Genomic DNA, 16,993 nt, shown 5'->3' with positions numbered 1-16,993 from the left:
TCTAGTCCAACCCCCTGCACAAAGCAGGACCAATCCCCAACTAAATCATCCCAACCAGGGCTTCGTCAAGCCTGACCTTAAAAACCTCTGAGGAAGGAGATTCCACCACCTCTCTAGGTAACCCACTCCAGTGCTTCACCACCTTCCTAATTTTTTCCTAATATCCAACTGAGCCCCTCCCCCCGGCAACTTGACAGCATTACTCCTTGTTCTGTCATCTGCTGAGAACAGTCTAGATCCATCCACTTTGGAACCCCCTTTCAGATAGTTGAAAGCAGCTGTCAAATCCCCCCTCATTCTTCTCTTTTGCAGACTAAATAATCCCAGTTTCCTCATCCTCTCCTCATAAGCCCCCTAATCATTTTTGTTGCCCTCTGCTGGACTCTTTCCAATTTTTCCACATCCTTCTTGTGGTGTGGGACCCACAACTGGACACAGTACTCCAGATGAGGTCTCATCAATGCTGAATAGAGGGGAATGATCATGTCCCTCAATCTGCTGGCAATGCTCCTACTTATACAGCCCAAAATGCTGTTAGCCTTCTTGGCAACAAGAGCACACTGTTGACTCCTATTCAGCATCTCGTCCAATGTAACCCCTAGGTCCTTTTCTGCAGAACTGCTGCCTAGCCACTTGGTCCCTAGTCTGTAGCAGTGCATGGGATTCTTCTGTCCTAAGTGCAGGACTCTGTGCACCTTGTTGAACCTTATCAGATTTCTTTTGGCTCAATCCTCTAATTTGTCTAGGTCCCTCTGTATCCTATCCCTACCCTCCAGCATATCTACCATTCCTCCCAGTTTAGTATCATCTGCAAACTTGCTGAGGGTGCAGTCCACGCCATCCTCCAGATCATTAATGAAGATACTGAACAAAACCGACCCCAGGACTGACCCACTTGAAACCGGCTGCCAACTAGACATGGAGCCATTGATCACTACCCGTTGAGCCCAATGATCTAGCCAGCTTTCTACCCATCTTATAGTCCATTCCTCCAGCCCATACTTCTTTAACTTGCTGACAAGAATACTGTGGGAGACTGTATCAAAAGCTTTACTAAAGTCAAGGAATAACATGTCCACTGCTTTCCCCTCATCCACAGAGCCAGTTATCTCATCACTAGAAGGCAATTAGGTTAGTCAGGCATGACTTGCCCTTGGTGAATCCATGCTGACTGTTCATGATCACTTTCCTCTCCTCAAAGTGCTTCAAAATGTATTCCTTGAGGACCTGCTCCATGATTTTTCCAGGGGCTGAGGTGAGGCTTCCCCAGATCCTCCTTCTTCCCTTTTTTAAAGATGGGCACTACATTAGCCTTTTTACAGTAATCTGGGACCTCCCCCAATCACCATGAGTTTTCAAAGATCCTTTGATCCTTTGATCACATACACTCTGAATGCATAGCTTTTGCAAGTTGTTTCTGTGGTGAACTGGCCCACACAGTACAGAATACATCCAGGGCTAGTCAGAGCTGTGTTAGGTGACTTCAGCTCTAGGAGGAGTTGATGATTATTGTAAGTCCTGTCCGAGGTGACTGTTAAATATGCTCCTGAGCCAATTTTAAAGTCAATAATCTTGTCATGAATATTCAGTTTCACTCTCCAGGTAGGCTCTGTGTTATTGCAAGTGACAGATCACAGAAAAAATGACTCTTGATTGTCTGTAATATGAGTCAACTTCCTGACTGCTTCAGTGTAGCAAACATCTGAAAAAGGTCCATATTTCATTCATTTATTACACTGTGTGTCTCTGGCTGAACATGGATCATCTCTGGGGACATGACTTCTTCCATACCTTGTGCACGTAGGCTGAAATTTGTCCCTCTTAGTCTGGGCATTCTCTCTTCTTGCCTCAGGGATTTTATGATAATGTCTTTTAACACTCAAATATCTGTTTATAGCGTCTAAGCTAGTTTCAGGTTTTTCAAGTTGCTCCTGCCTTTTGTTCTGTTGTTTGACTAATTCAGACCGCTTGCTTTCTGTACATCTGTGGCTAGGATGAAGTCTGACTTCAGTTGTAACTGCTGTGAAAGATTTTTATATGTTAACCCAATAACTAGCCTGTTTCTTATATTTTCATGATTTGCATTCCCAAAAATCACAGTTTTCAGCCAATGTATGCAGAGCTCTTATAAACATTCAATATTTCCCCTGTTTTTTGAATTCTCTGGTGAAAAAATGCTTTTTCACAAACCAAATTTCTCCGAGGTATAAAGCTTGCATCAAACACAACAAAAACCCTTTCAAAGTCATCTTTGTGACTGTCTTCAGTAAAGTCAAAGAATTCAAAGATATGCACTGCCTGCTTCTGCATAGCATAAATTAAAGAATACAGCTATATATTTCCAGTTTCTTTGTGGAGCTTATTTGCAATGTGAAACCTTGAAATATTGCTTCCAGTATGTCCATTGAGAAAGTTCGTCAAAGCTGAAATTCTCTGGGTCATTGAAGAATGGCACGCTGATGAGGAATTTGCAACCTTTGTTGCTTTGTTCCTCCTGTTTGCTGTTTGCAACCTTTGTTGCTGTTTTCCTTCTGTTTCTCTTCTTAGGGTACGTCTACACTACAAGACTATTTCGATTAATCTTAATTCGAATTTCTGGAATCGACCTAATGAAGTCGAAGTTGTGTATCCACAATAAATACACTAATTCGACTGTGTGAGTCCACAGTAACGGGCGAAGCGTCGACTTTGGAAGCGGTGCACTGCTTAGATGCCTGCAGGAAGGTAGTTTCTTCCCGGACCACAAAATAACGCTTGGGATGTGCAGATGCCCATACTGATCTTAGGGGACCCAGCCTACCCGCTAATGCCCTGGCTCGTCACGCCCTATGCAGGCACCTTGCACAGCGACAAGGAAGTCTTCAAGTACCAGCGAGCAGCGAGCAGCGAGAACTGTGACTGTTCAGTTTCTTCACAGAGAAGCTGAACCTGCCCCTGTTTCTTTACCAAGTTACTGTTGACTAGCCTCTGCAGTTACATACCCCATCCACCCCGCTTCCCCAACTTCTAACACACATTTAAAAATTAAAGTACGTGCTCCACTGTAGCTTTACAACGGTGTCTTTATTGATGACTTTGCGTTAAAGGGTTGAAACTGGGACGCACACTGTGCTGGGTAGGGTGTGTGGTCATGTAAAGACCGCCTCTAAAGTCGAGGTTTGACATGCTCCCGCTCCCAGACCGGTCAGCAGTGCCGGACTGGTTGTTTCAACGGATCCTGCCATCCCTCCTTTTTTGGACTCTGTGTGTGGGGGCTATGTGGCCTTGTTGCGGGGGAGGACGTGTTGTACCAATATAATAAAAACCAGCAGGATCTTATTAAGAGGGATAAGGCAAAGATGCCACATTTATTGTAAATACCATAACAAAACAAAAGACAATGTTTTCCTACTTGTTTCCATTACTACTTATTCCTTATACACACACAGACACAGACACACACACACACACACGCACACACATATTCATTCACACAATCATTCATTCAGGTTCTGTATAGATGTTATAGTTACCAGCCTAGATGTTGCTCATGCCAAGTTACTGGCCAGGTATCTTGGTCATGAGGATGGAGCCGAGTCTGTGTCAGATGCACCTGATGCTCCTGGAGGTTGGTATCAGAACCATAGACTCAAAGTCCTCAGTCTTTAGAGTCCAGTTTTATAGGGATTTTTCCCTATGTTAGTTCATAGGAGTTGCCTCATTCTGCTGTTGCTAAATCAATCAGCAGATGGCTGGCTCCATTCTGTCAGATGCTTGTTTTTCCTTCCTTTGAGGTGTGGTGGGTCATCTGGTTGATCCCACTTGACACCTTCTTCAGCCAACACTGAATTCTTCAGACTGGTAACTCCCTAACCATTCAGTCACATACATTCTCTATCTTAATCACATCTATTTCACTGTTTTGGCTTACTTAGAGTTAATTAATGTTTAACAAGTTTTATACAAAGTATTTCTTTGAGCAGGCTTCACACAGACACAGCTGGTGGCTTGCAGGTTAGAATCACAAATTTACTTTTAACATAAACCTTTAGTTATGAGGCATCAATTAACAATAAGTCATTTTTTATATAAACCATGTCTAATATAAACCTTCTTTAATATCCCTACATAATCCCCCTTTTGACACTACGATATACATATATTCGTTAGTGTCACTTTCTATGTAACCTGTTTAAAAGAAGGTACTGTGAGGCAACATGGGTTTGTGATTCCAATCTATTGTACATTCTTTTTATCCAAAAGTACATGCTAAACATTTCAATAATACAAATACAATTTAATACTAAGACAACTATCAAGGGATGTAGCATTACTGATAAGATGCCAGTAGCGGTTGGGGACCATTCAGAGAATATATCATACCAGTGGTAGGTTATTTGTTTAGTAAAAACAGTACTGACATTGCATTTACATTTATCTACTGGGGGCTGCTAACACTCTGCCCCTTGATCTATGATCATTACAGTAGTTGTTGTCATGGTAGGGCACAGGTGATCTGTTGTAAACAAACCAAACAATTATAACCAGGTGAATATAACTAAAACCATTACAATTGACTAAAGACCAGATATAACCTAAACACAAATCCAAACAATTATAGTTATAATAATTGGGAGTACAGTAAAACCATAACCATTACAATAATTGGGTACATTTGATGCTGCAATAGCCATCAAACAATAAAAGTTACTGAGGTTAGGACCTTTTTAAGCACACACAACAAATAAGATTTTGTAGGAGGACCACAGTTGTTATGCAGGGTTAAGCTGATTTGGACTTTAACATTTATTTGCTAAAATGTTGCAGAATTCCCTATTTTTAACAGTTGTACTTAAGAGGTTTTTGGGGACCTGAAAGATGGGGCCCTGCAATTATGGGCCAAGGTCTTACAGGTTATGGGGGCCCAAGAACTACCCTTTAGGACTTGGGGAAGTAGAACCAGAGTGTATAGAGAAAAGTGTGGAAAACCTAACAAAAAATAAACCTGATGCACTGGGGACCAAAGTCTTTTGGACACAAGTGGTGATTGATAAGTTGGATGGACATGGGGGAAGTAGAGAGACATTTGCTCTGTCTAGTGTAGTATATTTTTTCTGGACCCAATGCTAGCACAGGACACCACTAGAGACAGACACAGAACATGCAACAGAGAACATGCAACACAGAACACTGAACACAGACTTTGTTGCGACACTATAACCATGGTATTTTATAACTCTTCAGCTGGTACCAGCTCTTCTGATGTTTTGGTTTTAGAGCCTGAAAAATAGAAACTTAGAAATAAATTAGCACAGTGCTTCCACATGGCAGACCCTGCTTAGTCTCTGCCACAGTGTGTTTGGTACTTGGGGCTGCACAAATGCTAATTAAGTGGTGCAAAAAAAAAATTTTTACTTTAAAATTTCCAGCCACTTTGCCATGGCCTGGAGGTCTGAGGCAGATGCAGGAATTCCCAGCCACTTTGCCATGGCATTCTGGCCCTGGGAGGAGGAATCTACCCAAATATTCCCCTTCCCACTCTCCAGAGGGGTCTCAAATGTTCCTTCTTCTGATGTTTCTGCTGTTGTAGGATTTGAGAGTGCTGTTTTAACTCTCTGTACCCAACCTTAAGGGCACTTAACTGGGTTTGGGTACTACATACATTTTTATTTTTCTGCTTTTGCAGCAGAGGCTTGTAAATCTTAATGCAGTTTTTTTTTGTTTTTACATTTTCCCAACAGTTGTGAACAACAACCAACCACAACAACAACAAAAACCAAACTGATAAATATTAAGCACTATAGCCCCTAATTCCTAAAAGAGCAGCTTACAATGGTTGTTTTACATATTTTCTTCCCATGTTTTTCGGGGGTCCCAAGCCTCTTTTTCCCAATGTGCCATTACTTTCCAATTTTCTACCCCTTTTTCCAATTGGGATAGTTTTTTTTTTTAGAGCTATTTTCTCCTCTTTACAGGCTGCTAGGTGGAGGTAGCTGTCATTACAAGCCTTCCACAGCAGCCAGATCCCTGCAGCATCTCTTTTTACTGCATTTAGGGGTTTGCATATGAGGATATATTGGGCCAATCTATCCTCTAGGTTCAAAATGGTGCAGATATCTGCAAGGGCTTGTTCAGTCCAAGGACTGTGCCCATATCTTTGGAGAATTTTCTGAAAAGGCGTTATCTCTTTAATAAAAGGTGAGGTAGAAGCTACTTTTGACTTCATTTCTTCCTCTGGGACTGTTTTCCCTTGCCTTTTCTTAAACATTTTAAATTTTGTTCAGCGAGCAGCACTGTCTGGTCCCTGGGACCCTCTTGTTGCTCCTGATATATATATATATATTTCTTTTTCTGCTACCTTCACGGAGGCCAACAGATTTAGTTAACAATTTTCCTACTACCCACCCGGGGGCCAGCAGTTTTTGTTAACAATTTTACTTTTCCTACTACCCACCCGGGGGCCAGCAGTTTTTGTTAACAATTTTACTTTTCCTACTACCCACCCGGGGGCCAGCAGGTTTTGTTAACAATTTTACTTTTCCTACTACCCACCCGGGGGCCAGCAGGTTTTGTTAACAATCTTTTCCTACTACCCACCCGGGGGCCAGCAGGTTTTGTTAACAATCTTTTCCTACTACCCACACGGGGGCCAGCAGGTTTTGTCAATAATTTTATGAGCTCTTTATTTTCCTGCTACCCACACGGGGGCCAGCAGTTTTGGTTAACCAAGAATAGAACCGTGCTCTGTAGAGCCGGTTGTGTGCACACAGAATGGTTTACAATAAGTGAGGCAAAAATACCAATAATCCCCCTTTCGCTATTCTCCACCAAAATGTTGTACCAATATAATAAAAACCAGCAGGATCTTATTAAGAGGGATAAGGCAAAGATGCCACATTTATTGTAAATACCATAACAAAACAAAAGACAATGTTTTCCTACTTGTTTCCATTACTACTTATTCCTTATACACACACAGACACAGACACACACACACACACACACGCACACACATATTCATTCACACAATCATTCATTCAGGTTCTGTATAGATGTTATAGTTACCAGCCTAGATGTTGCTCATGCCAAGTTACTGGCCAGGTATCTTGGTCATGAGGATGGAGCCGAGTCTGTGTCAGATGCACCTGATGCTCCTGGAGGTTGGTATCAGAACCATAGACTCAAAGTCCTCAGTCTTTAGAGTCCAGTTTTATAGGGATTTTTCCCTATGTTAGTTCATAGGAGTTGCCTCATTCTGCTGTTGCTAAATCAATCAGCAGATGGCTGGCTCCATTCTGTCAGATGCTTGTTTTTCCTTCCTTTGAGGTGTGGTGGGTCATCTGGTTGATCCCACTTGACACCTTCTTCAGCCAACACTGAATTCTTCAGACTGGTAACTCCCTAACCATTCAGTCACATACATTCTCTATCTTAATCACATCTATTTCACTGTTTTGGCTTACTTAGAGTTAATTAATGTTTAACAAGTTTTATACAAAGTATTTCTTTGAGCAGGCTTCACACAGACACAGCTGGTGGCTTGCAGGTTAGAATCACAAATTTACTTTTAACATAAACCTTTAGTTATGAGGCATCAATTAACAATAAGTCATTTTTTATATAAACCATGTCTAATATAAACCTTCTTTAATATCCCTACAGACGGATACAGATTCCTCTGCTGCGTGGCTCTGCGGTCCATTACAGGGACCGTTGCATGACATCTGTAACTCCCCTCCCCCGCTACAAATGGACGTACCACCCCCAACGACAGAAAACCTGCAAACCACCTCCCATACCAGCTAACTGCCTACTGACTGCACTGTGTGTGTGACATGCTGCTGATCCAGCCCCCGTCTCTGTACCCTGCTAAAGGTGACTGTCCTATGCATTACACTACCCCCTCAACCACCCAACGACCCACCCAAGACATCTAACACAGCGTTGTGTAAAAAACCATGACGGAAAAAGTAAGTAACAGAAAACTACTTTTAATAATCAACAACACAGTAAGGGAAGGACTTTTCAAAATGTAGTGACTGATAGCTTTTGGGTAATTTAACACTGTCCTGTGGTGCAGTGACAGTTTTCACGGCCCCTGGTGACCCTCCTTCTTGTTATTTTTGATGAGGGGGGGATTGGAGTTTGAGGCGGGGGTGGGCGGTTGCAGATACAGTGCAGGGGGGCTCTGTCTTCCTGCCTGCGGTCCTGCAGAACATCGACAAGGTGCCTGAGCGTGTCCGTTTGCTCCCTTATTAGTCCAAGCAGCGTTTGAGTCGCCTGCTGGTCCAGCATTCGTTTGCTGGAGCGCAGCTCCGAAAGCACAGACACATCGCCCCACACAGCAATCAGAGCTGAGACTTCCCGGTCAGTCCATGCTGGGGACCTCTTTCTAGTCTGAGATTGCCTGGACTCCTCTGCTGGAGAGCTCTGCATCGTTGCCGGTGCTGCTGAGCTCGCCCCGATGAGCAACCAGGAAATGGGATTCAAACTGTCCAGACAGGAAAAGGAATTCAAATTTTCCCGGGGCATTTCCTGTGTGGCTGGTCAGAGCATCCAAGCTCCGACTGGCGTCCAGAGCGTCAACAGAGTGTTGCACTGTGGGATAGCTCCCGGAGCTACTAAGATCGATTAGCATCCACACCTAGCCTAATTCGACATAGCCATGTCGAATTTAGTGCTACTCCCCTTGTCGAGGTGGAGTACCGAAGTCGAACTAAGGAGCCCTCTATGTCGAATTAAATGGCTTCCTGGTGTGGACGGGTGCACGCTTAATTCGATTTAACGCTGCTAAATTCGATTTAAAGAGCTAGTGTGGACCAGCCCTTAGTTTACTTCTGACACAATGCCATGCTGTTGTATCAGATACAGACTGGCTACAGAGCTTACTTCTGAGGGAGATATGCATCAGATATGTTCATCATAAGATTCTTTAGTGCTCTGCTAGGTGTGGCTGAGGATAGTTTAAATAAGTATTTTACACACAGCACTATCCAGTGGCCAAATAGTACTATACAGTTTAGCATTCCAATCTGCTTGAAGAGTTGTAGAACTCCTAGTCATGAGCCTGATTGGCCCATGCTTTTAAAATACATACACTTCATAAACTTACCTTAAATTCATTCCTGACACTGGCACCAGAACCCTTTCCCTTGGGGCAAGAGGAGAAGGTGCCACTAAACAAAGAAGCCTGATTCTGATCCCACCAGAGTGAATGTGGAGTGACTCCACTGAAGACAATGGTGTAAATCCAATGCAAGTGAGAGCAGAAACACGTCCAATATTTTTAAGGGAGGCATTTGGCTCTAAAGGGACTATAGCTCCCCAAATATGCCACCTGTTCCTTATGGCCCATATGGGCATAGGTAGCACTGTGGCTCATGTTCCACTAAAACTATTAAAAGACAGAACCTATTTTCAGCATTTCTCATTGGTGTATACAAGTGCATGTGAAGGCAGCAGTAGAGAACTACTATGATCCTTTAAGGTTAGGGAAGTTAGATAAAAGCTAGTGAAAAAATGCTTAATTATAGCAGTATGAGCAGTGCTGCTACCATGCACAGTGCAGTGTGTGTAGATCTCTATCTAGAGATGGTGTCTGCTGCTGAGAGCAAGGTCTTGTGGATTATGACTCCTGGAATGTATTTATAGATTCTAAGGCCAGAAGTAACCAGTGTGATCATCTATTCTAGTCTGCCCCCCTGCATAATATGGGCCATAAAAATTCCCTGAATTACCTCCTGTTTGAACTAAAGCAGATCTTTTAGAAGACCATCCAATTCTGATTTAAAAATTGCGAGTGACAGAGAATCCACCACAACCCTAGGTAAATTGTATCAGTGGTTAATCTGTTAAAAATATGCACTTTACTTCTGGTCCAAATTTATCTAGCTTCAACTTCCAGTCATTGGATCTTACTATATCTTTGTCTACTAAATTAAATAGCCCAATAGCAAATATTTGTTCCCCAAGTAGGCACTTCTAGATTGAGATCAAGTCACCCCTTATATGCTTCTGTTTGTTAAGATAAACAGATTGCGCTCCTTGAGTCTATCATTAGTTTTAAGACATCTTTTCCAATCCTTTAATCATTTCCCATGGCTCTTCTCTGAACTCTCTCCAATTTGTCAACATCTTTTTTGAATTGTGGACACCAGAACTGGACACAGTATTCCAACAGCATTCCAACCAGTGCCAAAAACAGAGGTAAAAGAACCTCTCCACTACTCCTACTCAAGATTCCCCCATTTACGCATCTAGGATTGCATTAACCCTTTTGACCACAGCATTCCACTGGGAGCTCATGTTTAACTGATTATCCCCCATGATTCCCAAATCTTTTTCAGAGTCACCACTTCCCAGAATAATTCCATTCCCCGCATCCCATCCTGTCAGTGTGGCCTGCATTCTTTGTTCCTAGATGTATGACTTCACATTTAGCTATATTAAAATACATATTAACAGACGTATTGGAGCATGAGCTTTTGTGGGTGAATACCCACTTCGTCACATGCATCTGACGAAGTGGGTATTCACCCACGAAAGCTCATGCTCCAATACGTCTGTTAGTCTATAAGGTGCCACAGGACTCTTTGCTGCTTTTACAGATCCAGACTAACATGGCTACCTCTCTGATACTAAAATACATATTGTTTGTCTGCACCCAGTTAATCAAGTGATCCAGATCTGTATCAGTGACCTGTCCTCTTTCTTATTTACCACTCCCCCAATTTTTGTGTAATCTGCAATCTTCATCAATGATGAGTTTATGTTTTCTTCCAGATCATCATTAAAATGTTAAATAGCATAGGATCAAGAACCTATCCCTGTGGGACCTCACTAGAAACACATTTATTTGATGAGTCTCCATTTACAGTTATATTTTGAGATCAGTTAGCCAGCTTTTAATCAATTTAATATCTGCCATGTTTATTTTATATCTTTCTAGCTTTTTAATCAAGATGTCATGCATTATGAAGTCTAATGCTTTACAGAAGTCTAAGGCCTGGTCTACACTAGTCTGTTATTTCAGAATTAGCCAAGTTAATTCGAAAAAAAAAGATTCCGTCCACACGACCAAACTGTTTTTTTTTTATTTAAAGGGCTCTTTAATCCGATTTCTGTACTCCACCTCAGCAAGTGGAGTAGCGCTTAAATCAAGATCACAATCCTGGGTTAAAGGTATTGCGGATGCAATTCGACGTTATTGGCCTCCGGGAGCTATCCCAGAATGCTCCCTTGTGACCGCTCTGGACAACACTCTGAACTCCAATGCACTAGCTAGGTGGGCAGGAAAAGCACCGGAAACTTTTGAATTTCATTTCCTGTTTGGTCACCATCAGCACGGTCCACCATCACAGGTGACCATGCAGTCCCGAATTCGCAGATGAGCTCCAGCATGGTCTGAACGGGAGGTACTGGATCTCATTGCATGTTGAGGAGACGAGTCTGTTATGGCAGAACTACGTTCCAAAAAAAGGAACGCAAATACAAACGCTAAAGTCTCCAGGACCATGACGGAAAGAGGCTATTCCAGGGACACAGAGCAGTGTTGTACAAAAATCAAGATGCTCAGGCAAGTGTACCAAAAAGTCAGGGAGGTGAATGGGTGCTCTGGATCACAGCCCCATACATTCTGCTTCTACCGTGAGCTGCATGCAATTATGGAGGGTGACACCACCACTACCCCACCACTGTCCGTGGACACCTACAAAGGGGGAGTTGCATGGAGCGAGGAGGAAGAGTCATTGGAGGATGAAGAGGAGGAGGAGGAGGAGGACACAGTGCACAGGCGGCAAGTGGGGAATCCATTTCCCCCCCTAGCCAGGAACTGTTCTTAACGCTGGAGCCAATGGCCTCCCCCTACTCCCAAGGTGGGCTTCCGGATCATGACCCTGGAGAAGGTACTTCTGGTGAGTGAGAGCCTGATCGGAACCACACGGTGGGGGGGCGGGAGGGAAACCCAGCCGCGCTGGACTGTTTGCATTTAGTTTAAAGGGCTCATCCCTGCTCAGAGCCTCATCGGAGCCACACGGTGGGTGCGGGGTGTGTGTGTGTGAAGCGATCATCCCAGAGAGCCCGCAGGCCCTCCTTTTATATGGCAAACTCACCAGGCATTGCTTGCTATGGGAAAGGGGGCCTGGCAGTTTGAAAGCATTGAAATGAATGTAGAAGAAGCAGAACCCCGCGTGCCTCTAAGCTGCCTGCAAGCTGAATTCTGTTGCCCGGCCGTGTGTGATGGCTTACTCACACCAAAGTGTCTCCTTTGTTCTCTGAAATGTATCTTTTAAAATATTACCCTCCCTTTTTCTCCTCCCACAGGTGCAAATGTTCCAACGCAGCCCCTATCTACTCCTTCCCAGAGGCTAGTCCAGATTAGAAGGTGGAAAAAACGAATTTGGGATGACATGTTAGCTGAGCTCATGCAGTCCTCCTACACTTATAGGGCCCAGCTGAATGCATGGAGGCAAACAATTGCAGAGTCCCGTAAAGCATTACAGGAACACGAAGAGAAGAGGGATGCATGCGATGAGAGCAGGCAGGACGCTATGGTCAAGCTCATGGGGGAGCGAACTGACATGCTCCGCTGTATGGTGGATCTAATGCGGGAAAGGCAGCAAGACCACATGCATCTGACGAAGTGGGTAGTCACCCACAAAAGCTCATGCTCCAAAACGTCTCTTAGTCTATAAGGTGCCACAGGACTCTTTGCTGCTTTAGCAAGACCACAGACTGCTGCTGCAGCCCCTGTATAACTGCTCTCCCTCCTCCCCAAGTTCCATAGCCTCTTCACCCAGATGCCCAAGAACACGAGCGGGGAGGCTACGGGGACCCACACACTCAGCCCCAGAGGATCGCCCAAGCAGCAGAAAGCTGGCATATGCAAACTTTTGATTTGGTTTATGGACTTGTCCTTCCCTCCTCCTCCACTCCCCTAACCCAACCACCCCCTCCCCCCGTCTACCTTTGGATTTCTCTCAATGTGTTGAGCAACAAATAATAAAGAACAGTTTTAAACAATTTTGACTTTATTTCCTTTCATATATATAGGGGGCAGGTAACTTCAAGAGAAACAAACACAACTGTCACACCGTACCCTGGCCAGTCATGAAACTGGCTTTCAATGCTTCTCTGAAGCGCAGCACGCCTTGCTGCGCTCTTCTAATCACCCTGTTGTCTGGCTGTGCAAAATTGGCCACTAGGCGAGTTGCCTCAATCTCCCACCCCACCATAAATGTCTCCCTATTACTCTCACAGATATTGTGGAGCACACAACAAGCAGCAATTACAATTGGAATATTGGTTGTGCTGAGATCTAACTGAGTCAGTAACTGCACCAGCACGCTTTCAAACGTCCAAAAGCACATTCTACCACCATTCTGCACTTGCTCAGCCTATAGTTGAACTGCTCCTTACTACTGTCCAGGGTGCCTGTGTGCGGCTTCGTGAGCCATGGCATTAAGGGTTAGGCTTGGTCCCCAAGGATAACTATAGGCATTTCAACATCCCCAACAGTAATTTTCTGGTCTGGGAAGTAACTCCCTTCCTGCAGCTGTTCAAACAGACCAGAGTTCCTGAAGATGTAAGCGTCATGCACCTTTCCCGGCCATCCCACGTTGATGTCAGTGAAATGTCCCTTGTGATCCACCAGTGCTTGCAGCACCATGGAGAAGTACCCCTTGCGGTTTATGTACTGGCCACCCCGGTGTGCCGGGGCCAAGATAGGGATATGTGTTCTGTCTATTGCCCCACTGCAGTTAGGGAATCCCAGCGCATTAAAGCCATCCACAATGGTCTGCACATTTCCCAAAGTCACTACCCTTGATAGCAGCTGGTCAATGATTGCACTGGCTACTTGCAGCACAGCAGCCCTGTCATAAACAGATAGTTAAGGGTTAATGTCTCTTTTACCTGTAAAGGGTTAACAAGCTCAGTGGACCTGACGGACACCTGACCAGAGGACCAATCCAGGGACAAGATAATTTCAAATCTCTGTGGAGGGAAGTTTTTGTTTGTGTTCTTTGTTTTGGGGGCTGTTCTCTCTTGGGATTAAGAGAGGCCAGACGTACATCCAGGCTCTCCAAGCTTCCTGAAATATTTCCTTCTATTCAGTATAATAAGTATTAGCAAGGTGGATTAGTTTTGTGATTAATTTCTGTATTTGCAAATGTGTGTTTGCTGGAGAAATATCTTTATTTCTGTTTGCTGTTACTTTTGATTATTCTGAGAAAGGGCGGGGGGAGTCCCTCTAGGTTTATAAGCTAGACCCTGTAATATTTTTCATCCTGGTGTTACAGAGATAGTGTTACTTTCTTTCTTTCTTTCTTTTAATAAAACCTTTCCTTTTAAGAACCTGATTGATTTCTTCCCTTGTTGGGAACCTCAGGGGAAGAGGAGGGGGGAAGGTGAATCCCTCTTTGTTTTGATTCAAGGAGTTTGAATCAAGGTGATCTCTCCCAACGGCTAAGGGAGGGGGAGGTGGGGGAATGGGCTATTTCCCTTTGTGTTAAGATCCAAGGAGTTTGGATCGGTGTTCCCCCGGGAAAGTTTTGGGGGAACAGGGAGTGTGCTAGACACTGGAATTTCTAGCTGGTGGCAGCATTACCAGATCTAAACTAGGATTTAAGTTTAGAGGAGCCCATGCAGGTCCCCATCTTGTGGACGCTAAAGTTCCAAGTGGGGAATAAACCTATGACAAGCCCCTACAGTAGATTTGCCCACTCCGAACTGATTCCTGACTGACCAGTAGCTGTTGGGCGTTGCAAGCTTCCACAGTGCAATGGCCACTCGCTTCTCAACTGTGAGGGCTACTCTCATTTTGGTGTCTTTGCGCTTTAGGGCAGGGAACAGCAAGTCACAAAGTTCCATGAAAGTGGCCCTACGCATACGAAAGTTTCACAGCCACTGGGAATCATCCCAGACCTGCAACACGATGCGGTCCCACCAGTCTGTTCTTGTTTCCCGGGCCCAGAATTGGCATTCCACGGCATGAACCTGGCCCAATGCCACCATGATCTCCCAATTGCCACATGCCGTACTTCTAGGAATGTCTGTGTCCATGTCCTCATCAGTATAGTAATCGCACTGTCGTCGTTTCCTCGCCCAGTTTTGCAGGTACTCCACATACTGCTGGATAATGTGCGCGGTATTTACAATGGTCAAAACTGCAGCGGAGATCTGAGCAGGCTCCATGCTTGCTGTGCTATGGTGCCTGCACGTGTAATCCTGGAAAAAGGGTGCGAAACATAGGAGGCCTGTTCGGTTCAAGATGGCCGATAAAAGGCAGTAAATGGTTGTCTTCTGTAGCTTTCACGGAGTCGGGAAGCTCGGTAGAGCTGCAAGAGAGGGAGAGCAGAGTTTGTGGCGGAAGTGTGAGCAGAGTTTGCAGCAGAAGCTGTGCAGCTCAGGTCACGATGGCCGAAAAACGGCATGGAATCATTGCCGTCTGTAGCTTCCCCAGGAGCCCAGGACTGACAACATGGAAAAAGCGGTGGAAGCTGTGCGGCTCAGTTCACAATGGCCGAAAAATGGTGGGGAATTGTTGCCTTCTGTAGCTTGCATGCGAGCCCAGGACAGACAGCATGGAAAAATTAGCTAGCGATGCAAGAGCGGGAGAGCAGAGTTTGCGGCGCAAGCTGTGCTGCTCAGTTCACGGTAGCCGAAAAAAGGCGGGAAATGGTTAGATAAAAGAGTAGATAGAAAGATGAGAGGACATGCAAAGTGGATTCATAGTATCAGGAGACAAGTGGGGCACCGCACTGCACCGTCTTCTGGCAGTATGGAGTCTGCCGTAGCTTTCACGGACGGAGGAGCGAGTGACAGCGCACATCCAGAAACACCCAGGAGAATGTTTTGCCCCATCATGCACTGGGAGCTTAACCCACAATTCCAGTGGGCAGCGGGGACTGCGAGAAAGCTTCCCACAGTGCACCGCTCCGACATTCGATGCTAGTCTTGGTACTGTGGATGCACTCCGCCGAATTCACGCGCTATATTCACGGGGACACACAACACCAAATGTATAAAATCACTTCCGAAAATTCGAATAGAATCAGTTTGAATTAATTTCGTACTGTAAACGTACCCTGAGTGTATTACATCAACACCATTTTCTTTTATCAACCAAATTTGTAATTTCGTTAAAAAAAGGTATTTTGAAAATATTTTCCCTTATAATGTGTTATAGCAGTTAAGAATGGCTGGGAGACCTACCCTTAATTGACAGAGTAAGCCTTTCCAGAGTCAGTCACAATGTTCTCACAGATAAAGGTTCCCCCGCCTCTTTGGTCCTATATGGACTAAAATAGAAATCTCACATTACTAATCTAAAAAGCAGTAACAGTCAAACAGGATGGAACTGGTGAGTTCTCATGGCAGGGGAAACTCAAGATCAGACTACAAAATAGATTACATGACAGGACAGTATATTCATCACCATTCCAAGAATACTAAGGAGAGTGGGCCAAACTAATACCTACTTCTACTAATTTCAATACACAAATTCAGCCAATGGCAGTGCTCGGCCCAGAACATTTACCTTGTCAAATATATCACCAGCATCAATCCAGTATGTATGTTTCATTAAAAATGGTGCAGCCATTTCCTGCGGCCTGCCAAGTGGCCCGTGTCCCCCCACCCCTGGCCTACCTCCAGGCCAGGGGTGGGCAAACTACACCCGCAGGATTGCCACCTCGAGCCCCACGCTGCTCCATGAAGCGGCTGGCATCATGTCCCCTTGGCCGGCGGGTGTGTGGGGGAGAAGCAGAGGGCTTTGTGTGTTGCCCTGGCTTCTAGGCACTGCCCCCCCCACAGCTCCCATTGGCTGGGAACGGGGAACCACGGCCAATGGGAGCTTTGGGGGAGGTACCTGGAGGCGTTGCAAGCAGCACGCAGAGCCCTGCATCCCCCTCCCCCAGGGGCCGCAGTGACATGGTTCCAGCTACTTCCCGGAGCGGAGCAGGGCCAGGGCCAGGGCCAGCAGCCGGCCCTGGCCCCAGTGTGCGCCGCTGCCACC

General features: G+C 44.9%; 1 long non-coding RNA gene across 1 annotated transcript; it reads right to left on the bottom strand.

Annotated features, from left to right (window-relative positions):
- Positions 1-14,989: 14,989 nt before the first annotated feature.
- LOC123373757 lies at positions 14,990-16,707 on the bottom strand. Its single transcript, XR_006580847.1, has 3 exons — positions 16,517-16,707; positions 16,192-16,277; positions 14,990-15,314 (listed from the first exon to the last, which is right to left on the bottom strand). It is a non-coding gene; the product is annotated as an uncharacterized LOC123373757 (long non-coding RNA).
- Positions 16,708-16,993: the final 286 nt, after the last annotated feature.

Source organism: Mauremys mutica, chromosome 7 (assembly GCF_020497125.1).
Source record: "Mauremys mutica isolate MM-2020 ecotype Southern chromosome 7, ASM2049712v1, whole genome shotgun sequence".
NCBI lineage: Eukaryota > Metazoa > Chordata > Testudines > Geoemydidae > Mauremys > Mauremys mutica.
Note: the sequence above shows the minus strand (reverse complement) of the source record. Positions and strands in the feature narration are given on the sequence as shown.